The following is a 17,135-nucleotide window of genomic DNA, read 5'->3' on the forward strand; positions in this document are numbered from 1 at the left end:
ACTCTTTCTCTCTATGCTCAACCAAACTCCAGGACCTAAAGTCAAGTGTGGTAAACACACTGGGGTGGGTACTTTCCTCTAAGCACCTCAAACTCATGGAAAGTACCATGAAGTATGGCCTTACTGGTCTTCTCAACTGAAGTCCCAGACTCAGGAGATTGATAAGAGTGTTTGCCGTTAGACGTGATGATTCACTGTTTTCTATCAACTGAGTGTCATCTGTTGAGATACTTACATGGTGTTTCTTGTTTATAAGGTGACTATGGTAAATCATACAAATTGATTTTCAAATGTTACACAAACCTAACACTCCTAGCATAAACCCCACATGTTTGCTATATATTATTTTACAGTAAAATATACGGATCTACTAACATTTTGTTCACAAGGGATATTAGTCTCACAGTGTCTTTGTCTGGTGTTTGATGTCAGGGTGATACTCCTAAAGTGAGTTAGAAAGGTTTCCCTTCTCTTTCATTTTCTGAAGGAGTTTGTGTAAAGTTAGTATGTTTTATTTTCTTAAGTATTTGGTAGATTTCACCAGCAATGCCAGATGAAGCTATTCAGATTTTTCAGTTCTTTCTGAGTCACTTAGTAACATGTATCTTTCATGAAATTTTCTATTTCATATCTGTTGTCAAACATATTGGCATTACATTGACATGACACCAATAATAATAATATTTAATTTTATCCTTTCAGTGTCTGTAGGATGTGTACTGATGTCATCTCATTTATTTCAGATCCTGACCATTTGTCTCTTTTTTTCTTAATGAATCTAGCTGAAGGTTTATCAATTTTATCTATCTTTTGAAAGAAAAAATAATTTTTGGCTTAATTAGGTTTATTTTTGGCTATTCTTTCAAAGTCTTCTCTCATTTTTCTTATTCTTTGTGCTTACTTTGAATTTGATTTGATCCTTTTTTTTATAACTTCTTACAATGGAAATTTATACCATTGGTTTTCCACTTCTCTTTTTTTCTTTCTTTTTTCTTTTTTTTTTTAAAGTAGGCTCCACGCCCAGTGTGGAGGCCAACTCAGAGCTTAAAGTCATGACCCTGAGATCAAGACCTGAGCTGAGATCAAGAGGTGGGTGCTTAACTGACTGAGCCACCCAGGTGCCCCTCTACCTTTCTTCTTTTCTAATGTAACTATTTAAATTATAAATTTTTGTCTAAGCACTGCGCTAGCTGTGTACCACATATTCTGATATGTTCTGTTTCATTTTCATTTTGTTCAAAATATTTTCTGATTTCCCTGTGATTTCTTTTTTGACCTATAAAGTATGTGTGTTGTCTAATTTCCTAATGTATGGAATTATTCCGGATGTTTTCATTATTAATTTCTAATTTAATTTCATTATAATCAGAAAACATATTTTGCATGATTTCAATCCTTTACATTTACATGGTCTGTCTTAATAAATGTTCTATGTGCACTCGAAAAGAATAGACATTTTCTCAAAGAAAGACATACAGATGGCTAACTACCATGAAAATATGCTCGACATCACAAATCATCAGGGAAATGCAAATTAAAACCACAATGAGATATCATCTCACACCTGTCAGAATGGCTAAAATAAAAAACACAAGAAATAACAAGTATTGGTGAGGATATGAAGAAAAAAAGGAACCCTTGTGCATGGTTGGTGGGAATGCACAGTGGTGCAGCCACTGTGGAAAACAGTATGGTGGTTTCTTAAAAAAATAAAAATAAAATTACCACATGATCCAGTAATTCCACTACTGGGCATTTATCCAAAGAAAATGAAAACACTAATTCAAAAAGATACATGTACCCCTACGTTTACTGTAGTATTATTTACAATAGCGAAGATATGGAAGCAATCCAAGTGTCCATTAATAGGTGAATGGATACAGAAGATCTGGTATATATACCTACAATAGAATATTATTCAGCCATAAAAAAAAAAGAATGAAATCTTGCCATTTGCAATAATATGGATGGACACAGAAGGTATAATGCTTAGTGAAATAAGTCAGCCAGAGAAAGACATATCCCATATGATTTCACTCATATGTGGAATTTAAGAAATGAAACAAGTGAACAAAGCAAAAAGAAAGAGAGAACAAAAAAACCCAGACTCTTAACTACAAAGAACAAACTGATGGTTACCAGAGGGGAGGTGGGTGGAGGGGGGACGGGTGAAATAGGTGAAGAGGATTAAGAATATGCATATCTTGGGGCGCCTGGGTGGCTCAGTCGGTTGGGCGTCCGACTTTCGGCTCAGTTCATGATCTCGCGGTCTGTGAGTTCGAGCCCCGCGTCGGGCTCTGCGCTGACAGCTCGGAGCCTGGAGCCTGCTTTGGATTCTGGGTCTCCCTCTCCCTCTGCCCCTCCCCCACTCACACTCTGTCTCTATCAAAAAATGAATAAACGTTAAAAAAATTTAAAAAAAGAATATGCATATCTTGATGAACACTGAGTAATGTACAGAATTGTTGAATCGGACATGTATTGTTCACCTGAAACTAATATAACCCTGTATATTAATTATACCTAAATAAAATAAATAAAATAAAAGAGAAAAGAGAAAAGAAAAGTGCATTATGTTGTTGGGTATTCTGTAAATGTCATTTAGGTCAGGCTCATTAGTAATATTGTTCATATGTTTTGTATCATTACTGTTTATTATATCGATTTTTAAATTGATTTTATTATATCACTTATTCAGAAGGACTGAGGTCTGCGACTTTAATTTTAGATTTGTCAATTTCTCCTTTCAATACTTGCCACTTTTGCTTCAAGTATTTTGAAGCTATTTTGTGAGTCCAAGTCCATACACATTTGATTTTTATGTCTTTCTGATGAGTAGACTGTTTATCATTATGAAGTGTTCCTCTTCATTTCTGGTAATATTATTTTTTCTGAGTCTACTTTATCTGATAATAATATATCCACTCCAGCTCTCTTACGGTTAATGTTTGCAGGTGTAAATGTTTTATTCTCACACTTCTAATCTCAGATTTTATATTTTAAGTGGGTTTCGTATAGAAAGCATCTAGTTCACTCTTGATTTTTTATCATGTCTAACAATCTGCAAATTAAAGAGGAGGGTTTAAACCATTTATACCTAATGTAATTATCAACATGATTAAGTATGAAACTATTATCTTGCAATATCCCCCTCTATTTATCCCATATGTTCTTTGTTCTCTTTTCCCTCTGCTTCCGTCTTCTTTTGATTAATGGAATCGGTTTTAGTATTCCACTGTTGTTCCAGCTTTAACTATGTTACTTTTATGTTTTTTAGTGATTTTTATGGTCTAACCTATGCGTCTTTAGCCTAACACATTCTTCTCTCAAATAACATTGCACCACTTCTCCGATAATGTAATAACTTTGTAATACAACAATACACTTCCATTTTATTCTCCCCCCCATTGTGCTACTTTTGAGATTATATATATATATATATATACATATTCTATGCATATATAGAGAATATATTCTATGCATATATAGAGAATATATTCTATATATTCTGCATGTTTTAAAATTCATTGCATTTTTGCTTTACATAATTTATCTTTCTTCCTTATCAACATCATTGAGGATAATTTATTTTACGACAGACTGCATTCATTCAAAGCATGCCATTTAAAGAGTTTTGACGACTGTAAATACCCATAATACTAGAGTCAAGCTACAGAACATTTCCAACACCTTCCAAAAAAAATGCTTCATGTCTTTTTGCGGTCCATCCTTTCCTTGATCCCCATTCTCCAGCCAACCACTAACCTGCTGCTTGTCGGTAAAGATTAGTTTACATTTTATGTAAATAAGATTATACAATATGTTATGTCTTGCTTCTTTCAATCAGTACGCTATTTTGAGATTCATCCTTACTGTAGCATTTGTTCCTTTTTATTGCTGACCAGAATTCCACTCTGTGCAATGCACAGATCACCCATCATTTTTGCATTCACGGTTGATGAACATTCTGGTTGTTTCCAGTTGAGGGCTGTTACAAAGAAAACACTATGGAAACTCATGTAAAAAATCTTAGAGGAGACATATGTCTTTATTTCTCTTTAGTAAATATGTAGGAGGGAAGTGACTGCGTCATATGGCAGATACATTTTCAACGTTTGAAGAAACTGCCAAACAGTTTTCCAAAGTGTTTGCGCAATTTTACATTCCTACCCGCAGTGCAGAATTCTAGTTGTTCCACGTCTGCCAATAGTTGGTCTTTTCAGTCTTTTTAATTTTAGTCAGTCTAGTGGATATGGAATGGCGTATCGTCATGGCTTTAATTTACATTTCCCTGATAACTAGCATCTTTTTATGTATGCATTGGCTCATCAGTCATACATTTGCTTTTGTTAAGCGTCTACTTGATTCTTTTGTGCATACTCTATTGGCTTGCCCCTCTTGTTTTTAGCTGAATTTTATTTTCCATGTTTTTACATGTCCCTTTCGTGTTCCCTTGTAAGATACATGTATGGCAAACATTTCCTCCCATTCTGGGGCTTGCCTCTTCATTTAAGTAATGACAAAATCAATTTTGGCTCAAGGTATTTACCTTTTTCCATCCACGGGATAATATTGCAATGTCTGAATATCCTTGTTTCCTCAGTGAAACCTGAACATGCAAAAGATGTTGCATTGGACCTCATTCTACAGCAAACAGGAAAGACTGCCATCCAACCTCAGAACTGAGACCAATAAGCTGGGACAAATGGAAATACAGGGAAATCATCATTTGTTTCATTGACACTTCATCTAACTTTGTCCTTTCAACAACCCCATGAAACAGGAAATTATATCCCCATTTTATAGATGGGGAAACAGAGGTCCGAGTGAGGCTACATACCTAAGTCTAGGTCTCCCAGAGCAGAGCGGTGCTAGGATTCAAGCCCAGGACTCTCTAGTCCTAAACATGCTCTTTTCATGATGAATAACGAGTTTGCCAGTGCCCTGAGGAAGTTAATAGCATTCTTGATCTGCTATAGTACCACCCCCCATGTCTTTCACTGTGACTGCCATATAATAATTCTCAGAGAATCCCAGAGCTGAGCATTTAAAAAAAAATGTATATATGACTCCCTGCTGACATCCCTAAACACACACACACACACACACACACACACACACACACACAGAGCCCTAGACATTCTCTAGGGTAGAAATGGGTGGGGAATAAGAAATAAATCTGCTTTAAGAAAAGAAAGACTCATGAGACTCTCTCCTAGCAGAGGTCTAGTGAGATTTCTTTCCAATGCTGGCCTGTGATTTTACTTAACATTGACAAGACATAGACCCCGCGGAGGGGAGCCTCTGTCTCCCAGACACAAAGGTGCACCCAGTGACTCTAATTCTTTAATATACTCTCATGTCTGCTTGCAAAGGGGAACTGAGAAGCCTCCCACGTGCAGGGTATGGTAGAGTCCAGAAGATGCGTATCTTGAGACTATCTGATACGAGAAACTCAGAGTGGCCCAGAGGATCAATTAGGATTTATGGGTTCTGTGGAAAAATTATTCCTCATTTCGAAATACGTTTATTTTATAGGCAATGCCTCTAGAAATGCAAGGTATTTGTTACAGCCACTTGAATTATTAGAACCCACCCACAGGGTGAGATTCCGGAGAAATGCAGAGTATCTCTAAAACTGTTAAGTCAGTGAGAGGGCAGGATTCAATTTACAAAAGTCTGTTTTACATAAAAACAGCAGACAAGACTTTTTGGCAATAAGGTTTCAGGATTATATTAAAAACACAGTTCAATGCACAAATGGTGGTGTTCATTTGCTGAGGAATATCCAAAGCACTTAAATATCCTGGACTCCATTCTTTGACAAGGACAGGACTTTGGTGAGTTTCTGAAGTCATAAAGTATCATTTCACCTTAATGAGATCTTATTTTGTGCCAGGCACTGTTCTAGGTATTATGGAAACATCAATTAAAAAACAAGGAGACACTTGGTGAGTTGTCTGAGGTGTTAAAGAAGTTACTAAGGACAGTATGTGATACATGATAAGCAATAGAATATGTTAGTTATTATTGTAATTTTATTCTTAAAGATGTTGGGTAGGGGTGCCTGGGTGGCTCAGTCAGTTAAGTGTCTGACTCTTAATTTCAACTCAGGTCATGATCATACGGTTTGTGAGATTGAGCCCCATGTTGGGCTCTGAGCTGACAGCGTGGAGCTTGCGCCAGATTCTCTCTCTCTCTCTCTCTCTCTCTCCCTCCCTCAAAAATAAATAAAAAGGGGCGCCTGGGTAGCTCAGTCGGTTGAGCGTCCAACTTCGGCTCAGGTCCCAATCTCTCGGTACATAAGTTTGAGCCCCACATCGGGTTCTGTGCTGACAGCTCAGAGCCTGGAGCCTACTTCAGATTCTATGTCTCCCTCTCTCTGCCCCTCCTGTGCTCGTGCTCTGTCTCTCAAAAATAAATAAACATTTTAAACAAATAAAAAAACAAACATTAAAAAAAAGATGTTGGGTAAGAAGAGACTGTGAGAGAAAATGAGAGAATCCCAGTGAAAGATAACAGCGATGGTGCTGTGACCCACCCCCCCACCACCCCCACTGGCCTGGAACCCAGCCTTGAATGAATAAGAGGTGAGGTGGGCCCAAAATACTCCTTTTGGCTGGTACACTTAAAATACTGAAATTAAAAGCTAGGAAATTCATTGTAGTAGCAAATCCCCCTAAACGACTCCCAGGAGAGGTATCAGCTACCAACTGCACTGGCCAGCGAGCTCTTGGACTAACTCCTTCCCGCCATATAACTGCTGCTTTAGGGACCAACAGAAAGTTGAAAAGCAAAGCTTCGAACAACTACGTGGCCAAGTGTGACGTAATTACACAAGGCAATTTCATTCAGTGCAGCGGAAGCAACCTGTGCAGAGAGCTAGGTACCTACCGTTAGGTGTGGAGATGCCAAATTAAGGACCCACAGCTTCTATGTGTGAAGCCTGCACAACCTCAGACCAATCATAATGGTGCAGTGACAAGAGGGGGCCCAGGCTGCTGCTCCAAGAAGCTTCTAAAGGGGCTCCTTATTCCAAGAGAGACTCAGAGAAGGTGTCCCGGAGGAGATGCCAGTCTGAACTGTATCTACGAACTGCCAGTGAGGAAAGACCAAGACGTGAGAGATGAATGTGGAGACAGGCTGAGGACGCTGCTTGCAGGGAAGGCCAAAGCAGGGCAGAGGCCGAGTACAGAACCTCAAGGTAGAGGAGAGAAGACACAGTGGGGTGGAGGCTGGCAAGGGGCCAGACAGAGGAAAGTGCCACAGGAGAGAGCTTAAGGGTATCCAGTACGGAAGGCTTTGGAGGGTTCTAGGAGGGTCCAGCAGTCAAGTGGAGTTCAGATTCTATTCAGGTTAGTTGCTTGTGGAGAATGTATCTGATGAGGCCAGGCTGCATGTGGGGGACAGGGTGCAGGAAGGGGAGCTGGGGAGGGTCCAGGTGAGATGATAAAGAGGGAGGGCCTTGAGTGATTTCCATGCAGGAGGAAACCTTGTCACAATGTGGCTATTGGTAAGGTGAGGGTAGGAAACTTGAGTTTCAGCGGTGATGGCAACAACAACAGCTGACATTTACTGAGCATTATGGCCACCTCAGGAGGGGTTCTGCCATCGCAGTCAGTGGATAAGAACATAGAGGGCATCAGCCGGGCGGTGCAAGACCCGCATGCCAAGATGCCCACCAGTGTGCCCCCGAGCCAGGAAGCATGCAGGGTGCCATCGGTACTCAGCAGTGGGAAGCCGGCTTGGGATGTCCTGGGCCCTATGGGAGGAGTTTAGTAAGAGACCCAAGGATAGCACCCATGGCCAAAGGCAGAAAACAGGAATCCTACCTGGCCACCCAGGCAGGGCTGTTGGTTGCCGGTCCTCAGGGGCTGGAAAGGTGCCTGACACACAGGTCGTGTGAAGAAGGGAGGAGGGAACACATCTGCCAGTTCTGGAGAGGGTAGGCAGGGAAAAAAGCCTTGGCAGGCTCTTCAGGAGCCCATCGTCTCTCTCAGAGGCCCCCACCCCACCAGCCCTTGCCTCATCAAGCCAGCCCCGCTAGCCAGCGGCTGACGAGCCGGTGGGGAGAAGGGTCCCATCTCTTCCTGAACTGAACAGGCTCCAAAGGACATCCTCTCCTTGTTAAAGGCAAGGGAATGTGAGTGATGCAGGGGGGGGTGGGGGTTGGGTAGTGGTACTCACTAAGGGCTAGACAGGTCCTCCCTGTCTCCAGACCTGTGAGGGCAATGGCGAAGAAAGGGGATAAGGAAGAGGGTAAGTGGCTTGCCCACCTGCTACTGCCAGACCCCAGACAAGGCATGGCATACTCCGTGCGGCAGGGACCGTGTCTGACTCGAGCCCTAGCACACGTCCAGGACCTAGCAAGGACCACCGCCAGATTTAACAAGTAGAAACAGGAGAATTTCAGTTAAGCAATGCATAAGTTTTAGTTCAGGTGCTGGGATGTACTTAGACTAAAAAATCATACATTGGACGTCTGAGATTCGAATTTGGGGGACTGTATTTTACCTGGTGAACCTACCAGCGAGGTCCCGTGTGCTTACTAAATATGTAAACGCACGTGCACTGACAGAAGCCATTCGACCTCATTTCTATTACCTACCTTTTAACTGTGAAGCGAAGCGCTAATTATTCATTTTTGTCACATTAGAAGGGAGGAGAGGCAGGGCCAGCTGACCTAGCCGGTGGTACTTTTCCTGCTCACTCAACTCCAGACCCAGACACTTAAGGTGTAGGCTACTCTCACGAGTGTTTCTCTGTGCTTGAGGAGGACCCAGCACATTGACTAAACATTGAACTCATCAAACCTGAGGTTACCCAGACCCTGAAACTTGAAGCCAGTTGACTGGCATCATTATACCCATGAGAATTAGGAGATGGGGGCTAGAAGCAAGGTCTGATAGCTTTCTTAAAAAATGGGTGTGAAGGGGCACCTGAGTGGCTCAGTCGGTTAAGCGTCCGACTTCGGCTCAGGTCATGATCTCACAGTCTGTGAGTTTGAGCCCCGTGTCAGGCTCTGTGCTGACAGCTCAGAGCCTGGAGCCTGCTTCGGATTCTGTGTCTCCCTCTCTCTCTGTCTCAAAAATAAATAAAAACATTTAAAAAATTTTTTAAAAATTAAAAAATGGGTGTGAAGTGGGGAGAGGTTCTTAGCATAAAGTTTTATCATGTTACAACCAGCTTCATTGAACTATTTCCTCACAAGTCAGAGAAGAGACAACAGGGGCTATAAACTAGAGAGAAACAAGAAAGCCAGGATATGTTACAGAAAACACCAGCTTCTCTCTGGGCTTGTTTTAAAACACAGACAGCCTTTTCCTCCACAGTTGAAGTGTTTCTTCCTGGAGATTCCAATAGCCAGATTTTCAGTGGGTCAACCCCTGCTGCAGTAGGTGGGTAGAGAGAAGGGTTGGGGGGGAGAGAGGTGGGAGGAGTAAGAGAGAGAGAGAGAGAGAGAGAGAGAGGGAAAGGAAAGGAAAGGAAGGGAAGGGAAGGGAAGGGAAGGGAAGGGAAGGGAAGGGAAGGGAAAGGAAAGGAAAGGAAAGGAAAGGAAAGGAAAGACAAGACAAGATGAAGGATCAACAGAGCCACAATGGAGACCCTGAGCAAGGCCAGAAACCAGAGTGTGTAAGGAGGTGAAGGTCAGGAAAGTCTGGAGGGTCTTGGGGTCAATTAGACTGACATCTTGATGAGGTGTGGACCTGACCCTGTCCTGTTCAGTACTATTACCCATGCATGGCATGGGATTTTTTTTTTTTTTTTAGGATTCCGTGATTTTTTACTAATTAATTAATTTCCATTAATCACCTTTTATTGCTCCCCTTGAAACCTTAAGCTAGAATTGTGACCTCTCTATTTCTCTGATCTTGGCATTTGTGGGGTGTCTCTCTAAAAATCAAGAGAAACTTTAATTTTTACTAATAGTATCGATACAGAGCTTATAAAATAAAGATAAATTAAGTTTAAACCAAGATAAAAAATAAATAGAGCTGAAGAAAAAGGAAACGTGTTGTACATATCACACTTCTGTTACACAGGTGCACATATATATGTGTATATATACACATATAAATGTGGAATATATAGCGGCTCTTCGTTATGTGATCTATTAACTTCATGGGCCATGGATTTGTAAATAGCGGACAGAGAAGTAAATGTGTAGATTCTCTTGCCTCTTTGTAATACTTACCAGTAACGCTGGGCAAAAAATTCAAAGATGAATTTTATTTTCCTTTGCTATACATGTGAAAAATTATCAGGTTTCATCATCAGATTACTTTGACCCAATGTAAATTTTCATGATAATTTAATGCTGCTGCCTTTTATCTGTTAGTGAAGTTTATTTTCAGGTCACACTAGGAAGCTCCCCAAAAAGCTCCTGTGGTTCTCAACTCTGTTGGCTCGCTAGAATCACCCTTAAAGGAGCTTAAATACACACACTCCAGATTCTTGGGGAAAAGAAAAAGCAAACAAGTACGGGTAAAAGCAGAGAGGAGATCATATGGAACTAAGAAATTACTCAATAACCCCCTAAAAAAGAAAGAATTACAGTCTTTTAAGTTTACATTATATATAAAGTGGTATAATGCCAATTCAAGGTGGATACTGGCAAGATAAGGATGCATATTACAATACTTACAGTATTCACAAGAAGAAGAAAGAGGGAATGAAGAAACCAAGAAAAGACAGGACAAGGCAAGTACCAAAACAGAAGACTTAACTATATTAGGAACTACGGTAAATAAAAATGAACTTAACATTCCAAATTAAAAGATTATCAAATTGTATAAAAAAGCAAGATCTCACCATGTGCTATTTATAAAAATCTTACCGTGACCCACATAGGTTGATACAATGACAGGTTAAAATAAAAGGTTGGGAAGAGATATACCACGAAAACACTAAGCATAAAAAACCAGTATGGTTGTATCAATACCAAAGAAAGTAGACTTCAAGACAAGAAAAATGACCAGAAATGAAGAGAAATATTAATGAATATAACAGGCTAACTTCCTCTAGAAGAAATAATAACCCCAAAATCTGTATGTGCTAAAAAACAAAGCTTAAAAATACACAAAATAAAATTAGCAGAAATTTTGTTAACAATACATTTTTATTTTATACAGAAAGGTTTTAGAGCAACAAGCTAGAAAAAAAGAGCAAATTAATTCCCAACTAAATAGAAAAGAGAACATAATAAAGACAAGAAATTAAATCAATAACAAAAAATGCATAAAAATATAACAAAAGCATTCAAGACAAAAGTATATTATTTGAAAAGATTAACAAAACTGATAAATGGCTGGCAAAATTGACCCCCCTCAAAAAGCCAAAAATTATATTAGGAATAAGGTCATCACTACAGATCCTATAGACATTAATATTATGATAAGAAAATATTATTGACAACTTAAAGTTTACAAATTAGCAGAAAAGGACAAACTCCTTGAAATACACAAAGTAACAAAACTAACACAGAAGAACTTGGTAATCTTTTTTTTTTTAATTAATTTATTTACTTTCAGAGAAAGAGAGAGAGAGCACGCAGGGAGGAGCAGAGAGGGAGAGAAAGAGAGAGAATCCCAAGCAGACTCCATGCTGCCAACACAGAGCCCAATGTGGGGCTCAAACTCACAAACCGTGATATCATGACCTGAACTTAAATCAAGCTTTGGATGCTTAACCAACTGAGCCATGCAGGTGCCCCTAAGAACTTGGTAATCTTAAGATTCATATTTGTTGAAGAAATTAATAGAGTAATCAAAAATCTTTGTATTAAAAAAAATGCCCAGATGGCTTCTTAGTAAACACTATCAAATTTAAGGAAGAAATAATACCAATCTTATAAAAACTCCTTGAGAAAATATAGAAGGGACCACTTTCTTATTCATGTTATGAGGACAGCAAACCCTTATACCAAAACCTAACAAGGATATTTCAAAGGAAAGAAAAGTATATTGTTCACAGATATAAACACAAAAATCCTTATCCAAACATGACCAATTTGAATCCAATAATATAAAAATATTATAATACATTATGACCAATTAAAGAATGCAAATCCAGCTCAATATTTGAAACGTAATCAATGTAACTCACTTCATTAATAGAATGAAGAAATCTCATATGATCAGCTAAATAGAAAAATTAAGTCAAAATCCAATATTCGTGATAAAAATATCCAGCCAACTAGGAGTAGAAAGGAACTTCCTCAGTCTAATAAAAGGCATTCCACAAAAACTCTTCAGTGAATGTTCACACTTAATAGGGAAATATGGAATACTTTTCTTACAAAATCAGGAACAAAATAAGAATGTCCACTCTCACCATTGTTATTCAATATTTTACTGTAGGTTTTCGCCAGTCCAACAAGACAAGAAAAAGAATTTTTAAAAGGCATAAATATTGGCAAGGAAGAAGTAAAACTCTCTTCATGTACATGTGACATGATGATATATATAGAAAATCCTAAAGAGTCTATAATGAAACTACTAAATTTACTAAGTGAATTCAGTGAGACTATAAGAGGTTAATATAAAAAATTCAATTATATTTTTACATGACATTAAGAAACATTTGATAACTAAATTTTAAAAGCAATTCTATTTGAATAAATTTAGTAAAAAATGTGAAAGACCTCTACACTGTAAATTATAAAACACTAAGAAAAATTAAATTCCTATATAAAGAGAGATAAACCATCTTCTTAGATTTGAAAGACCCAGAACTGCCCAAATTGCTTAATAGATTCCAGGCAAGGGGCATATGTACCCCAATGTTTATAGCAGCACTTTCAATAATAGCCAAATTATGAAAAAAAAAGCCTAAATGTCCATCAACTGATGAATGGATAGAGAAGATGTGGTTTATATATACAATGGAATACTACTTGGCGATGAGAAAGAATGAAATCTGTCCATTTGTAGCAACACAGATGGAACTGGAGGGTATTATTCTAAGTGAAATAAGTCAGTCAGAGAAAGACAGGTACCATATGTTTTCACTCATATGTGGATCCTGAGAAACTTAACAGAAGACCATGGGAGAGGGGGGCAAAAAAAAAGTTACAGAGAGGGAAGGAGGCAAACCATAAGAGACTCTTAAATACTGAGAACAAACTGAGGATTGATGGGGAGTGGGAGAGAGGGGAAAGTGGGTGATGGGCATTGAGGAGGACACCTATTGGGATGAGCACTGGGTCTTGTATGGAAACCAATTTGACAAATTATATTTAATAAAAAAAAAATAGATTCCATGCAATCTCAAATAAATCCAATCAGGCTTTGTGTTCAAAAAAACAAAAACTAAAAACCTGGTAAGCAGATCCAAAATTGTATACGGAAATACAAAGTGCCCAGACGAGTCAAAACACCCAAGAAAATTTTGAAAAAGAACAGACTTAGATGACTCATACAACCTGATTTTTTTTGCAACAGTTTTGAGACACCAAACAGTTTTTATCTCAGAATAGAGTAACCAGGACTCTCATGCATTGCTGAAATGAATATAAAATGGTACTACCTCTCTGAAAAATGGCAGTTTCTATAAATTTAGACATACACATATGCAATTACCCTGCAAGTAAATACCCTAAGAAAAATGAAAACCTTGGATGAGAATATTCACTGGTGTCTTAGTCACAGTAGCTAAAAGATTAGACACAACCCAAATGCCCAGCCCTGGGAGAATGTATTAAAAAATTGTGGTTTATTTATTTAATGTTACTAACTCAGCACTAAAAATTAATAAACTATCAACAACATTGAGGAACATTAAGACATTATGTTGGATGAAATAAACTGGACACACGCAAAAAATATATACTGTATGTTTCCATTTACAGGAAGCTCAAGAACTGACAAAATTAAGCTCTGGGAGTAGAACTCAGAAAGGTGGTTGTCTCTCGAGGTGAGGGCCAACTGTAAAGAGGGAAATTTTTTTTTAATTTAATTTTTAAAAATGTTAATGTTTATTTATTTTTGAGAGAGAGACAGAGACAGAGACAGAAAGTGTGTGGGGGAGAGGCAGAGAGTGAGGGAGGCACGTAATGCAAAGCAGGCTCCAGGCTGAGCTGTCAGCACAGAGCCTGACGTGGGACTTGAACCCACCAGCCGTGAGATCATGACCTGAGTGAAGCTGGACGCTTAACTGATTGAGCGAGCCACCCAGGTGCCCCAAAGAGGGAAATGTTGCATATTTGGTTTGAGCATTCATTACACAAGGGTATATGCTTGTCATTGAACTATACCCTAAAATCTGTGCATTTTACCATGTGCAAATTAAATCTCAAAAACCACTGAAAAATATTTTAAGTAAGATGTTGGGTGTGAGTGATTTACATTTATTTTCTTCTGGGTGGCTTGGATTGATTGATCTTAGTGGTACCTGAAGCTCAGTCTGTAGGATTTGCTGTTCGAGAACCGTGGAATGCCAGGCTTGAGTGCAGTAAGAGCAGAGGTGTGCCCGCTCATGCCCCTCCCAGCCAGGCAGCCCCACAAGCTAGCTGCACACCAGACTGGCAGGGCCCTCCGATTACCCTCCTTTTGTAAAGCCTGGCACCAGCCTACCCATCGGTACAGTAAATTTCAAACACACACCGATTCTCAATTACTCAGAAATTAATTCCCTAAGAAGCAGGATTGCATAGGGAGGAAAGAACACAGGATAAAGGTCCAAAGTGTGGAGTTATATTCCCAGTGCATCTGCTCCCAGACCCTGTGATCTTAGGCAAATCCCCAATTTTCTGACCTTCAGAAGGTGGTGATAGCACACAACTGCCCAGGCAACATTCCAGGGCTTTGCGGAGGAATAGCTGAGAGGCATAGATGGAAGCCTGCTATAAAATGCAAAGCTCCGTGTGAATTTACAGGACTATCACCATTATTTTATTCAGTAGCCTGACTCCGACCCCCCTCCCCAATCCTACATGTGCACACAACCTTGACCTATTTTTGAAAAATTTAAATTAGAACCTTTATCAGAGGTAGAGAAATTTTAACAGCCAAGTCTGTTTCTTTTCGAAAATATGGAGAAACGTTGGTTCAAGGTTTTTCAAATCCTCTGTGGATCCCATCCACCCAGATATACAGACAATCAAGATTCAGACATCACTTTTAACCTGAACATCAGATTTTAGCCACAGACTTTCCTGTCCCCACTTAGAAAATGAAGTCCCCACCTGCCTCTCCCCTCACTCCTTACTAATGCCAGGCAGGACCTCACACTCATTTTTACAGAGCAAACCCTAAGAGCCATCTCACCTGCTGGCGAAGGTCAAGGTCAAGGCTGTGGCCAGGTGAGGCATCAGCCTGAAGGGTCTGTGTTTGGTGCTCAATGATCTTGACTTCTTTCTTGGCTTTAGACCCAAACTGCCTCCGGCTAGAGAGAATCAAGCAGGCACAAATTTTATCAAAATTCAATAGGCAACTTCATTTCCAGAGCTAAAAGTGCTAAGCAGCCATTTGCCTTTAAAACACTTCAGAATACAGAATGCCCGGGTCTCCTAAACTGTGGTTGAGATAATTAGATATCAAAAGTTTCTTAGGATAGTCCAACAGAAAAGCTTTTTGGCTCTTCTGGAAATTAATCTTCCCACCATGGACTATTTTTAAAGCAGCCTATCTGTTTAATTAATACACAGAGTAATTTTTACTCCTTAACATTTACATGGCATTTTATAGTTCCGGGTGCCCCGCGATCATTAATTATTCAGCTTTGCTAAGTTTGTGACATAATTAATAGGACGGGAGCAATATCTTAGAATGTATTTCAAAAGGACATTCTCAACAAGGAGGCAACTCTAACCCCGCTGCTCCCGTCAGATTCACAGGCAGGTCATTACTTTCAGCCCACCTAAATCCCCCTGCAGTTCCACACAGAAAGGTGTTCACATCCCGCCGCAAGTACTGTGCTTTATGAACAGCTGCTGCTCTAAGGCAGTGGTGTCCGGGCAAATCGAGGCCTTCCTTAGAGCAGTTCGTGAGTGGGGGGCGGGGTGGAGGGGGGGATTATCCCCACAGGCAACACCCAGGGTCTAATCCTACAGAATCCCTCCGCCGCAGACTGCAAAAAGCCTGGCCTGTCGGAAGTCACCTCCCTCCCCAGCCCTGTGATGGCTCTACAGCCCTGGGTTCGGCAGCCTCGCCTCTGAACATCTCTGATCTTCACGCTGATTTTTGAAAGGACACCTCACGCACGTGCACATGCATACACACACACACACACACACACACACACACACACGCGCACGTAATGCTATATTATCAAACCGGCAGAGCAAAACTCGTGCTTCAGACACCGGTGAGGTGAGGGTATCTATGAGTCACAAGGAGAGAAGGGAAACGGGAGTTTTTAAACATTTTTATACTCGATAGACTTTCTTAAACATAATTTGATGCTTTCCTGTTGCCTTTGTTTGTTCTTAAAAGACCACCATGATCGTGTAGTGCATATGGTGGTCTAGAATTCATAACCCGTTCCTGTTGTGTGGGTGGGGGGGTGGTAAGGGCGACCAGACGCTCGCACGGGGAGAACCGCTCTTAAGTACCGTGAGCACAGGCTTGTTTTCTAGGCGCACAGACCTCCCCGGGCACGGCCTAACCACCCTGCAGCTGCTTGTCCAAGGATCGCTACCCAACTCTGCCCTCCGTCCACACCGGCGGACCCCAACGCCTGCAGGCCCTGGTGCCAAACGAGGCCAGACGGCCTGCAGGGAAACGTCTCAGCTTTTGCTGGATCACTACAAAACCAGCAAGGAAATCACAGATCCAATAATGGTGTCATCATAATGTCGGGGCATTTTAAATTCCATTTGTCCCCACTCTCTCAATTTCCATTTTTAAGTGCTATGATTATACTGTATCTTTTCTCTACGGTCACTGTGGCTAAAACGTTTGTCTGCTGAAGGTAGACACTGCCACACGACACTGGGGGACATCCGCAATGCCTGCTCTGTGCAGGCATCCCCTAAGGTGCTGGGCGTCCACCAGGGTCAAGGAGGCCCGGCCCAGCTGCTGAGCCCCCAGCCCTGGACACGGAGAGAACAAGACCAAGCGACGTGGGCAGGACAGCCTTGTGCAGACCCCCATGACCCCAACCCTGTACCCCGCTCACCCTGCCCTGTCAATCAC

At 40.4% G+C, this 17,135-nt stretch overlaps 1 long non-coding RNA gene across 1 annotated transcript in view; it reads right to left on the reverse strand.

The window, feature by feature from the left end:
- The window catches only part of LOC125937466 (uncharacterized), a 41,087-nt gene extending 25,700 nt beyond the window's left edge, over positions 1–15,387 (reverse strand). The window contains exon 1 of the long non-coding RNA XR_007462388.1: positions 15,267–15,387. This is a non-coding gene — a long non-coding RNA (uncharacterized LOC125937466). The remainder of the gene's footprint in view (positions 1–15,266) is intronic.
- Positions 15,388–17,135: the final 1,748 nt, after the last annotated feature.

This window comes from Panthera uncia (genome assembly GCF_023721935.1).
Source record: "Panthera uncia isolate 11264 chromosome A3 unlocalized genomic scaffold, Puncia_PCG_1.0 HiC_scaffold_12, whole genome shotgun sequence".
NCBI classification, from domain to species: Eukaryota; Metazoa; Chordata; class Mammalia; order Carnivora; family Felidae; genus Panthera; species Panthera uncia.